Source organism: Hevea brasiliensis, chromosome 14, assembly GCF_030052815.1.
Source record: "Hevea brasiliensis isolate MT/VB/25A 57/8 chromosome 14, ASM3005281v1, whole genome shotgun sequence".
Taxonomy (NCBI): Eukaryota; Viridiplantae; Streptophyta; class Magnoliopsida; order Malpighiales; family Euphorbiaceae; genus Hevea; species Hevea brasiliensis.
In genome coordinates this window covers 72,825,199-72,838,419 of record NC_079506.1, presented here as the reverse complement: position 1 = coordinate 72,838,419, position 13,221 = coordinate 72,825,199, and the positions used below count along the sequence as shown (strand labels likewise).

Genomic DNA, 13,221 nt, shown 5'->3' with positions numbered 1-13,221 from the left:
ATGATGGTTTACTATAAGCTCTAACCAATGCGACGGTTTAACTCAAGGTCTAATTTTCTAAAGTCATAGGTCCCCAAATTGTCCCTACTATAAACAGTAGAGCCTCATTTCACCATTATGATACTAACGGGAAAAATCCATGGGTATTATAATAAGTGAAACAAGTTCTAATCTAAGCAGAAGTCTTCACGGATACTAACGAGCTAAAAACCCACGGGTACCGCTACATGACTCCCTCCTACTTCCTAAAGGGTAAGAGAGCCCAGGTGTAGGGCTAAAGTGTGTGAGGACATCGTGTAAGTGATCAGTGTGTGAAGGGACACTTTTACCTCTTCTTTATTCAAGGCAATTTAGACGAGGATTACTGCAATAAATGAAACAATCAAAAGAAACAAAACGGTTAGAGATAATAGTAATAATCAAAATATTAAAACTTCTGATTCTATAAGTTAACCCCCATAATTATCGATTTATAAGAGCACATAATTAAATTCACTCTTTGGACTTCTAAACTAGGGTTATTTTGGTCTTCTTCCCCAGCGGAGTCGCCAAGCTGTCGCAAGGGTTTTGCGGTCGCCAGACGATTCTCACCGAAGTGAAAAAAGTGAGGAGTCACCACTTTAATATTAAAGGAAATTAAAGGAAACTATTACTGAAAATAATAAACCACTTCCAAAATAGAGATTCTAAGTTCGGAGTCCGTTCACAGGTGGGGAAGGTGTTAGGCACCCCACCTCATCCCTTAACAAGGGTTGGTAAATTTAACGATATGCTCTTAATAACTTACGATTGATAATTTTGGGGGGTTTGGAGTTATGATGTCAGTCCTTATTATTGATAAAAGGAGCGTTTAATATCTCACCATTTTGGGTTTTCTAAGAACACAGGTACATGGAATGACCCTACAGTGAATTGGTGTTTTTGTTTATTTAATTTATTACATATTTTGTCTAATTTTTCCTCTTTGAATTAGAATTCTTAATTCTAAAGAGGTGTTGTTTGGGTCCCTAGAGATTCGTAATGAATGAGGAGGATTCCCGGCTCACATGTTATACACCTCGGTATTTAGGTGTTAGTAATATTAAAATTTTGATTGAAAAGATTTCGGAAAAGGACTCTCTCCTAATCTCTTAAAATATTCTTATTAGAATTTTTGCTAAGAGAATTCGGGTAAGGAATCTCTGCCGTTCTCTTAAAATGTATATATTAGAACTTTCGTTGAGATGGATTCGGGTAAGGACTCTCTCCCAATCTCTTAAAATGTTTTTATTAGGATTTTTACTAAGAGAATTCGGGTAAGGACTCTCTCCCGATCTCTTAAAATGTATATATTAGAATTTTTGCTAAGAGAATTCGGGTAAGGACTCTCTCTCGATCTCTTAAAATGTTTTTTATTAGAGTTTTAGCTAAGAAAATTCGGGTAAGGACTCTCTCCTGATTTCTTAAAATGTATATATTAGAATTTTTGCTAAGAGAATTCGGGTAAGGACTCTCTTCCGATCTCTTAAAATGTATATGTTAGAATTTTCATTGAGAGGATTTAAGAAAGGGCTCTCTCCTAGTTCCCTTCTAATTCATCAAAAGTAAATTTTAAGAGGTTTTGGTCATGAGACCGAACTCGTTGGACCCTATTAGATATGAGAGTATTGCTCGCATCGCCTCTCGCTTTTCATATTATCCCAGACTTTTAATTTTAGATCTTCTGATTTATTTATCCGAACTTTCCTAAGCTTGTTACGACTCCTCATTTTGAGTCTTCTAGACATCTTAACTCAGAGGTTTCCCGTCCGAGCTTAATCCCAAATCCCGACCTCATTCCTGTTTTCCAGAGCTAGTCTGGGTGGCTAACCTCTCAATTTGTCCGTACTATTCCTAACCATTTTTATCCTGATTGGGAATCTCCATATTGTCTTCTTCCATCCATACTCCTTACGGTACTTATAGAATATTAGTGTCCTGAACTATCTTCTTTTTTTTTTTTAACACGAAATAACATAAGAAATTAAGGACAACGTAAAAATGAAAGGTAAAACTCGTGAACGTCACAAAAAGGTGAAATAAGTCCAATTCGGCGTAAACTTATTCTGAAGATTTGTTGCGACGAAGGATCTAACAAAGACTCTATGTCATGAACATTTGAGAATGATAAGTTGAGCACTTACCTGTGGAAAAGGCTGAAATAATGAGTAAGCTAGTACCGATGTCTTCGTGTATTCGAAGCCACTAAAACTGAGACGGTAAGGTGATTTTGAGGAGTTGAAAATGATTAAAATGAAATCTTCTTGACAGGCGATGATTGAGTTTTCAAGACAGTGCGCAGTTGTTCATGGTATAAATTGCAAGGCCTATAGCTTACGAGGTAAGATTCTTTAGAAAACTTGTTTCTAAAGTCTCTAGGAATCTTGAGAGTTTCTGATTGAAATAAAGCTATAGCAAAATTCCAGGGTTTTTCCTTAATAATCACCACTACCTCCATAGCATTACATGCAGGTATTTATAGGAGATGGGTGCTCGGAGATAGAGGCTAAAGATATCAGCAGGAGGGAATGAAGGGTTATGATCCAATAATCCTACATTCTGGAATTAAAGAGGATCAAAATTGAAGATTAGGATTGCATTCCAAATTTCTATCCTTCATCCTTTCATCCAACGGTTAGGAGTCATGCCTTACAGAATGGATCCCAAGGTTGGAAACAAAAGGTGCCTAAGTAGTTATTTACTTTTGATCTAAGGGCTTCAAATTCATCCTTACAATTATGATCAATGGTGTAGATTAGAATGTACTGGGCTGCTTTAACCGCCTGCAATCCAACGATCAAGGGGCTAAACTCATAAATTAAAGGTTATGATTAGGAATGGTTGGACTCCTCCATCACCTCCGATCTCTATAGGTTGTTCCTTGTTTTACCCGATCTCTCTTATTCCTTGATTCCAACCTATACCAGTCAAAGCAATAAATCCTCTGATTACCGATGAGCCGCTTTGAGTTCTGCACGTAATAAATGCCAAGGCCTTATATATATGCAGGAGAATATTGTCCTTCACATACTCACAACTTCCCTTCTCCGGTGAATTTCCAATGTTTTATTTTCCCGTTCTTGGCTTTTCCGGCCAGAATTCCTCTCACGACAACCACCTTGATCTTTTTCCGAATGTTTCCTTTGTCCATCTCCTGAAAATGGACAATTCCGGTGATCAGAGGTTTATGAGGGCATCGTCTGATGACGGTGAGGGAACTGGACTAATTGACCAATCAAGGTCGAAACTGACTACCGCGCCAATCTCGGATCGGCTTATCGGTATGGCTTGTAGACCGATCTCTGACAAGGGAACCGCTAATTTCAATTTTAATATCGGTGACCGCCTCTTGAAGTTCATTTGGCTCCTCACCATCTCCGGGGTCCCGATCGTAGCTCGGTTCTAGTCGATGACATCGACAAAGACACCGAGCTTCCCGTAGTCTTTGCCATAGTTAACGAGAGTTACCCTCCCAATCTCCACGTATCTCTTGAACGGCATCTTGAAATCGAGAGTGGTTTGATCCGCAGGAACAAGATAGGTAGAATGTAGTGGAGGGAAATTTGTAATTGTTGATCTTGAGAGATCGCCCAAATGATGTAATCTGACCTTTTAGAAATGAAATGAAGTTTTATTTATTCAAAATTGATGGTTTATTTTATTTTATTATTGCATTATTTTTCGATCTCTTATAACTGTATCCAATCTGATCTCACAACTCACACTCATCGACCGATCTCTCCTGATCGCTCTTTAAATATCTGATCTCCCTGCCATGTTTCTAGAATTCACCTTTGATGAGTCATCAAAACAATCCAATCCCATTAACCGATGCGTCTCTTGGGGCTGCGTGAGCATTTAATGCTCGGGCAGGTATAAATAGGGAGGAGTGTTGGCCATTTGCCTACTTACGCCATTTTGAGATTCTCTGAGCAACTACTACATTCTTTCCTGCCTTCTAAAGTTTTTCGGCACCGTTTTATACTCTGGTAAGGGCTTTAATCTTTTCCCAATCAATTTATTTTTATCTTTGAAAATGAGCGATATCGACGGTCAGAGAGCTGCCAGTCCTCCTTCTGTTCACATTTCGTGGACATCGAACGAAGGTGAAGTGGCCAGACTGAGTGAGCGACCTGAACCTTCTACAACCATTGTCCCAGTCCATGGTCGAGCGGCCAAGTCAAAACAAGCATCGTCTTTAAGTTAAGAGAACCTATCTATGGACGAGTTGCCATCGGTCCTCAAGGAGACCGATCTCCAATCTATTAGCCAAGAGTACAACCTTTCGATTGACTCCTTCGAACTTATCAGATGTCATGGCGATCTTCGAGCCGATCATTTTTTTGAAGAAACTGACCTGATCATGGTATATGAAGAATAATTAAAAGCTGGGCTTCAGTTACCCCTGAACGAATTCTATAGAGCCGTTCTAAAGTTTCATCATATCTGTATAGCCCAGGTACTTTGGTGGCTTTCAGAGGTTTATGCCGAGCTAAAAAGCTTGAGCCCATGGTGAAGGTTTTTGCTGAATTACATAGGCTTGCTCTGCGAAAAGATGATGAATATTGGTTTTTCTAAGCCAAGCCAAACTACGGGCTCTTTAATGATCTCCCTTCCTCGTTGAAGAACTAGAAAGATCGATTTTTCATATTGAGGAGCAAGGACCTGAATGGCTTTGAGGGCATTCCACATAGTTGGCAGTATTTGGTTCTTTCAGTTCCAAAGAAGATCGCCCTAAATAAGGATAAGGATGCCATGGTAAAGGAGTTGAAGGATCAGGTGGTCACTCACAAGTGCTCATGTTTGGATGCGGTTATGGCCGAACTGAAATGGTGGTTAATGCAAGTGATCGCCCTCGAGAACTATGAGCTGCAACTCTCTGACCTCAGCCCCGGGATCGGTATAATCTAGATCTTCAGTCTCCTAACTTTAGTGATCTCACTAACTTGTTCTCTATGCAGATATGGCGGGAGGCGAGAGTACAAAGGAGAGCAGCAAGCGAAAAAGGGAGCTCACCTAGAAAGTGCAGGAAATGAAAGTGCAGGACTTGGTAGAAGTACCGAGCTCTCCATTCCGACGTCCAGAGCAGCCAGCCTCGGAGGTGGAGATCGTTCCTTCTCCACCACGACAAGCCGAATCTCCACCTCCGCCGGTCTCTTCAAGTGCAGAAGGGGGGCCTTCCCGACCAGTCGTAAGGACACTCTCTCGAGGTGCTCAGGTCCTTATCCATTCTCTGGAAAGAAACCATTCAGTTCAGGGTAATCCTGACCTAGCCAAGGTCCTGGGCGCCACCATCTATTTTCAAGAAGATCGGAATAGATTGGCCCCGGATAGCATTGACGATCTCCTAGCTCAGATGATGAGCTTGGGTTTGGAGGCCATTGCGAACCAACATATGATCAGAGAAAAGGCTCATCTCTTGAGACAGGAGATTCTGAAGGCAGTCCAAGACGTAGCTTCCACTAAGGCCCAACTCTTTACTGCCCAAGATCACATCGCCAAGATAGAAGATCAGACAAAGTCTTACGAGGAAAGGATAGCTGAACTGGAGAGGGAACTTAAAGATGCTCTGCCCGACCGCCGATGTCACTCGACTTACTGAGGAGATCAAGGTGAAAGAAGAAGAGGCCCTGGCGAGAGAGGCCGGTGCTCATGGCGATCTTCTGGCCGAGTTTGTGAAGTGCTATCCTGAGGAAAACTTCTCCTGGATGGATGACCTCGTCTCGAGAGCTAAAGAAGATAGTGAGGAGGAGCCTGAGAGAGAGAGAGGAAATGATGAAACTGAAAATGTATCTGAAGAACAGGTTAGGGGAGACCCTCCTACCGAATGACTTGTATATTTCTATTTTGAAATGAATTAAGTCTTTTCATGCTCAATTTTCTTGATGAGATCAGAAAACATCCAAACCAAATTGTATGAGTACTTAATTAATTGAATAAAGTTGAACATTAAAACCTGAGACTGGTTATTAATCATAAAACATCAGGTCACTTCAAGAGATCGAAAAACCATTACACGTGAGCATGAGATTGGACGGTGCTGTAACCTGATATCGACTGAAACCTTGAAACATGTAAAGATTTGAAAATGACTTGAGCTTATTAGGGTTGGAATCATTATTTAAAGATCGGATAAAACCTTAACTTTGTTGAGAAATGTTTGAACAATTCGAGCGAGATACCTGATCACAAAACTATACGCAGATTTAGAATTTTGAGGTATTCGAACATAGTGAGATCGGAAGACAATAACATGTAAGATCGAATGGTCCAAAAATCCAATATCGATCTGAACATGTCGAATAAAGACGAAGAGATCGGGAAACAACCTAAATTGAACGTGAGATCGAGCTATTCCAAGGACAAACCATTGCTGAGTTCAGAAAGGTGATCTATGATTGGGTCATTAGTTGAGAATGGATAACATTAAGATGGAAAATCCATTCAAGAAAACATTTGAAATTAAAACTTCATTACAACTTTAAAAGAAAATTGTATATTAAATCATGCATTTGAGGGTCGACCAAAATATGGTGTCTACACTATCTTTGAGCATTGTTCTCTCTTCCAGTTCACCAATTGTAGAGTCTAGTGGAGGTTAGTCCAGTGTGTTTCTTTTTAATATTAATTCTTTTAAAAAATAATATACATATGTATAGGCAGCTAGAAGCTCTACATTGTAAATATTTTCTTTTGATTCTCGCAGAGAGGATAATTGTAATGTGTGTATTTAAATATGTTTGATTGGCATAAAGCCATATTCTATATATTATGTATTTTAACAGGTTTCATATACTCCTTTAGCTATATTTTTAGGGAAAGCACTGTCAGTTTTCCAGGTTACATCAATCTCCACATGTTAGGGATAGATGTGACAATTGTCATCCAATAATATGTATACACATCCACCTATATGTTGATGGATCAATTTTAACAACTGTCCCTGAACTTATATGGTTGTAACATTATAGTCATTCAACTTTAAAATGTAACATAAAACCCCCCTCAACTTACAAATTTTGTACAGTAAAATCCCTCTAACTTTTAATTAATGATTTTCTAGTTAGATGCTGACGTGAACAGATCCAGCGTAATGCTTAGTCAGTATTTTTCTTTCCTTTCTTATGCAAAGTGTAAAATTATTCTCTCTATACATGAAAAATTATTTTCTCTACGGAGAGTAAAAAGATTCAATTTGTACATGGCTTGAGAGAGAAAAGAGAAATGATGACTAAGCATTACACTGGAACTATCTACGTTAATATCTAACTGAAAAACCGGTGATTGGAGGTTAGAGGAATTTTACTGTACAAAATTTGAAAGTTGAGGGGGTTTTATGTTACATTTATAAATTAAAAGACTGTAGCGTTACAACTATATAAGTTCAAGGACGATTGTTAAAATTTACCCATATATTGATGATGATGATGATGAAGATTATTATTATTATTATTATTATTATTATTATTATTATTATTATTATTATGTGCTAAAATGATGAGTATGATTATTATTGACTTTTTAACATGAATTTTTAATTTTTAAATAAATAAAAAATTTTCTATTTTCACAAATAAGTTTAATAAATGCTATAAAAAAATGAGGTGACAATGAGGAGAAAAAATTATTTTTTTTTTATTAAACTAAATAATATAAATATTCATTTTTGTAATTATATTAAGTAATAAAATATTAATTTTTGGCCAAGTTAAATCAAAATTAGTTAACTGACTATAAAAAAAACAAACTTATAAAATTAGCTATAATTGATAAAAGTCAAAAAATTTTAGATTTATTTTATTATTATAGTTACGCCACATCAGCAATAGCAGATGAAATAATAATATTTTTACCACGTTAGTAAGAACGTAAAAGTTCATGCCACATCAGCTGCCTCACCAACAACAACATATTTAAAAAATAATAATTTTGTCACATCAAGTATCACATCAGCATCCCCAATTCTCCATTTTTGACAGGGCCACAGTAAATATTGAAGTTAATCCAAAATTGACAAAAAAAAAGTTTTGGCTATAATTGCAAAAACACATAAAGTTTTTGTTTTTTTGAAACATTAGGCTTGAAATAAAATGAGATCTAGAATCACAGCTAAATAAATGGCTGAATACACTCTATATATATACCGAATAGATAGCACTTTAATGACTGATTATTTATTTTTAGCATAACTTATATTTATACTATCTTTGGGACAATTCTTCATATACACAGCTTTTGAAGCGTATATCTGGTGGTTGCCCTTCGGGGTAGCTTTGCACATGTGTATGACCTGCATTTTATTACTCTTGGGCTATCAATGTCATTATAGTGTCCAAGATGTCAGCGTTGCTGTTAGATTGCTAATATTTTTATTTATGCACCTAAGATGCCAGCATTATCTACAGGAAACCTATTGTAAATGTAGGAAGATATTTTAGATTTTAGGATATTTCAACAATATTTTTATGGCATAAAATTTATTTTAGCTTTATTATGTGATTTGGAATAAATGATATTTATTTAGCTTACTTGTTCTAGCATAGCAAGTTGGTACTATTAAGTACCAAACCCTTGTTCTTTCCATATATGTTATTTATTTATCTGTTCATTGAGTAATTATATTCATCCTTTAATTTTAATATTTCAAATCATTTTTGCTTATTGTAGTACTAGCAGCTCTCTTTCATTATTGTCCTTTCTTTTACTTCATTAGTTGTACAGTTTAATAGAGGTCAGGCTAATATGTTTCATTTATATATTTTGTTTTGTTTTGAATTGTTGTACACATGTTTAGGCAGTTAGAAGCTCTATATTGTAAATATTTTCTTTTTGATCATCACTTAGAGGATGATTGTATATGTTTGTCTTTAGATATGTTTGACTGGAATAGAGCCATATATATTCAAATGTATTTCAGCAGGTTCCATATGTTTCATTTGTTATATTTTTAAGGGAAACTCTGTTAGTTTTTGAGGTTGCATCCGTCCCTATAGGTTGGTACGATGTGATAGGAAGCAGGTGAGAGATGGTTGAGTTGGTCAAATTTCACATAGCCCTTCTCAATTTGATGTAAAGTGGCATCCTCCTGCATTTGCTTCCTTAAAGTGTGACTTTGATGCTGCGATGGATAAGGAGGGGGCAATATAGGATTTGGCTGGCTCTTGCAGCACTCTTAATGCCATTTCTTGGGTGGAAAGATGGAGAATCGAGAGGGTTTGATACTTGTTGAAACCGCTGAAGCTCTTTCTGCCATGAAGGCTCTAAGTAGGCTAAAGTTCAAGAGTATCAGTGTATGGTTCTTGAAACAGATTCTGCAGTGCTTTACTATGCTGTTAATGGTTCAAGCTTAGGTGGTTCTTACTTTGGTAGGGTAGTTGATGATGTTAAAGCTCTAATCAACACTTGGAGAGTAGAGAGTAAAGGCATCGTGGAGGCTGGAGCAATAGGAGGTGACAGGTGAGTCTTCTTTTGGTCTAGGCTGCTACCTTGACTCTACTGCGACCTCATGGGTGTAAATGAGAGAATAGATTCTGACTAGCCTTTATAACCTTCGCTCGGCTCCAATCGACCACGACTAGTCCTCTACCCCTAATTAATTAATAGCAAAGATTAATCTTTGCTATTATTCTTTTAATAAAATGATTGTCATTATCCTCAATTAATTTCATCATTTTGCTTGCTTTTAATTGGATTTATTATTATTATTATTATTTATTGTGCATCGCAGAAGCGTATAAACTGCAAAGAAACAAAGTAAACATACAAAACATCAATATTTACGTGGTTCACCCTCTCAACATAGGACTACATCTATGGACATGCCATCTTCCACTATCATCAATAATGAATCATCAATTACAAGCTCAAACTATACTACCCATCAACCCAATTACACCCAAGAGAATCCATACAACACCACACCACAAAGGGTGTCTTCACCTATATGGGCAAGAGCCCTCTCACCAATGGACAAGAATTCCTTCCTCTTGAATTCTATGTCCTTACTCCACTTTAGGGCGAATCCTCTCTCCACTGCAATGGGCGAATCCTCTCTCCACTGCAATGGGCAAGTGCCCCTCATCAATAGGCAGAGCCAAATCCTCAACAATTGGCAAAGCCCCTCTCTACAATGGGTAACAGCCTCACTCCATGGACTGAAAGCCATTCTCTTCAATGGGGAAAAAAAGCCACTCTCTTCAATGGGCAAAAGCCAAATAAATTTCCGCAATACTTATCTGATTAGGAGTCAAACTCAATTTAGGAATAACACTAAAATAAGAGTTATACTCATTATAGGAAATATTCATTCATTCTATTGAGGAATATTTCTCCACTTCCTACCTGTGGCCTTAGTTGTCAATTTTCTGTTTTAAGTCCTCGTTATGTCCCTGAGACATTTCATTATGTTTTCTGTTTTCTGTTCTTTTCATTGCTGTTTTCTATATATATATAAAAAAAAAAAAAAAAAAAAGATTATGTTTCTGTTCTTTGTGAGTCTTAGCAAACCTATCATCAGTATCTCTTATCTGCAGAATTGTTGGCATTCTAAGTTCTAACTGCTACTCAAGGCTAGCACATAAGTGTGTTAATTCTAGTCTCCCACTCCAAAAGAAAGAGAAATTATGAATCATGAATTGGGAAAATTTAGATTGCAATTATAAAATTAAAGCTGCAATAATTTCATGAATTTGTCATCATGAAAACAAAACCAAAAGGTAATACAGTTAACTGTGAAAGTAATTTTTAGTGTTTCGCAGCTTCTACAATTCAATACCATGCTCAAATTCATACCCTTACACAGTAGATATATTAGTTGAATTGTCTTCTATCCAGGATGTGAACTTCAACAACATAAAAAGAAGAAGAAGAAGAAGAAGAAATAAAAGCTCAGATGAAAACCATATCTACTACAAAGTGAAAAACAATGAAAACCACTCAGAAAAATCCCAAGAACATCAGCCAAATGAAATATGGTTTTAGTAATTTCTTCAATAGAAAGTGACTATGCCATTTTCCCCTTGAGGACATTTAGAAAGTTTCACTTTCTCGATGCTATTTAAATCCATCCTGAAAAAGCCATAATGCTATATTAGTTAAAGAAGAAATAAAATTACTCAAACTGACATTGTAAGAAAAAATTTAGTGGATACATGCATACCATTACCATATACAACTGTTTTGTGGTGGCATTGAGGTTTCCCTTCCAAAGCCAATTCCAAAAATGTCAGTTGTACATGTTGAAGCTTTGGTATGCTTAATGCTTTTACATTTACTTCTAACAAAGATGAGAATTTAGAAAGTTTCACTTTTACTGATTCTGAACGACTTATGAGGCTTGCTAAATGAATGAGTTGCAAAGTTTTCAATTTGTTGAATTCAATCTCTTCTGCTTCTCCATCTCCTTCATCTGCTACAATTTCTGTCAACAGTTTGAAATACGTAATCTTCAATTAACATTTGCCAGTTAAGGAATTTAACACTAGTAAGAAATCAAGTTGCAGAAACTCAAAAACAAAGTCTATTTAGAGAATGTGCTGAGAACAAGTATGAGCTCAAAGGAAACCACTATGATATAAGAGAATGGATCGAAGGATTAAAGGCTTCTTACTTCATTGAAAATCTGCCTCTTTGTTCCAGATTTGCAAAAATGAAAGATGGCTTCATTTTTCTTCATCATCCTGGACATTTTTTCCAGATTGGGTAATCTTTGAAGGAATCCAAAAAGATTGACCATCTGACCTTCTGATCATCTTAAACATCTGACCATCTAATGACAACTCCTCCAAATTGGGGAAAACCTATGCAAAAGCAAATTGATTATCTCACAGGCCATGAATTGATAATGGTATTAAAGAATAGTATATAGACATAGAAGATTTTCCATTTTCTATTTCTGATGTATTACAGGCAGATTTTCTCAGCTAATCTTAATGAATTTCTTGTTACTTCTTAAAAATGAAATGATTTAAACCAACAGAAGGGAAATTATAACATGCAATAAAATCCACAGAAGGGAAATGACGTCAAGACCATTGACTTTATAACAACTTTTTTCTCAAGTATGAATTTGAAATTAATATAATGGCAGTCAAGTTTAATTTTCGTTCTATTATTTTGAATTTATTTTATTTTAGTGATTAATATTAAAAAGTATTTTTGCATTTTATACTATATAGTTACTAAATGAATTAAATTATTTATTCTAAAAATTATTCTAAATTCTTATTCATGTAATTTAAAAGTAAATTATCATTTAGTCTATAAAATTAGATAAAATTAAACTTTTTTAAACTTATAAATTCTCTTATAAATTCTTATTCATGTAATTTAAAAGAAAATTATTATTTAGTCTATAAAATTAAATAAAATTAAACTTTTTTTAAACTTTTTAAAAGTTATAAATTCTCTTATAAATTCTTATTCACTTATAAATTCTCTCTATTTTTTAAAACTTTTTCGTTAATTAAAGCAATCAAACATTTAAAGCATTGTAAAATTTCACAATTATTTTTTATTAATTTTTTTTTTCAGAAGAATGCTTTTGAAAAATCATTTTCAAATAAAGAACTTTTCTAAAAAAAGATATCAAAAAATTTTTTTGTCAACAAAATTTTTTTCATAAAAAAATTTCAAAGAAAACATTGTTTGTTTAAAAAAAAGATTTAAATAGAAAAATTTATAAATACTAAAAAAAGAAAATTTTTTTGCAGAATTTATTTTTTAAAAAATTTTTTACTTGAAAATAATTTTTTCTAAAATTTTATTTTTGAAATATTTTTTCTTAAAAAAACACTTTTAAACTAGTGTATTATTATGGCGTATACCTTTTATATAGTGTAATTATAGTTTTTTTTTTTTTCTTTTTTTAAAGGAAGTACCTACTTTTTCAATGAATGTCATTTAAAGAATAAGAGGATTGTACCTTTTTCTCCAAGTGTAATGGTTGTTGGATAGTGACGTGATGTTGTTCCTCTCCATGTTGTCCCTGTAAACTAAATAAATCTGAACAAAACTCCATTCCATTTCCACAATCATGCACCTTCAAATCTTTTAACCTTGGAAATTCCAAGCTATGTATTCCTGGATAAAATCTCCTGATATCTTCTAGATTTGAGAGTTTCAAGGAGAGCAGTTTTGGGAACACAAAAGAAGGGGCTGCTTTTGCACCTTCTGCCTTTGCAACAATCGCCTCCACCCCACAAG

The 13,221-nt window shown here is 35.2% G+C and overlaps 1 long non-coding RNA gene across 1 annotated transcript; it reads right to left on the bottom strand.

Moving 5' to 3' along the window:
• Positions 1–10,715: 10,715 nt before the first annotated feature.
• Positions 10,716–11,361, bottom strand: LOC131173456 (uncharacterized). Its single transcript, XR_009143763.1, has 2 exons — positions 11,177–11,361; positions 10,716–11,085 (listed from the first exon to the last, which is right to left on the bottom strand). It is a non-coding gene; the product is annotated as an uncharacterized LOC131173456 (long non-coding RNA).
• Between the last annotated feature and the right edge of the window lie 1,860 nt (positions 11,362–13,221).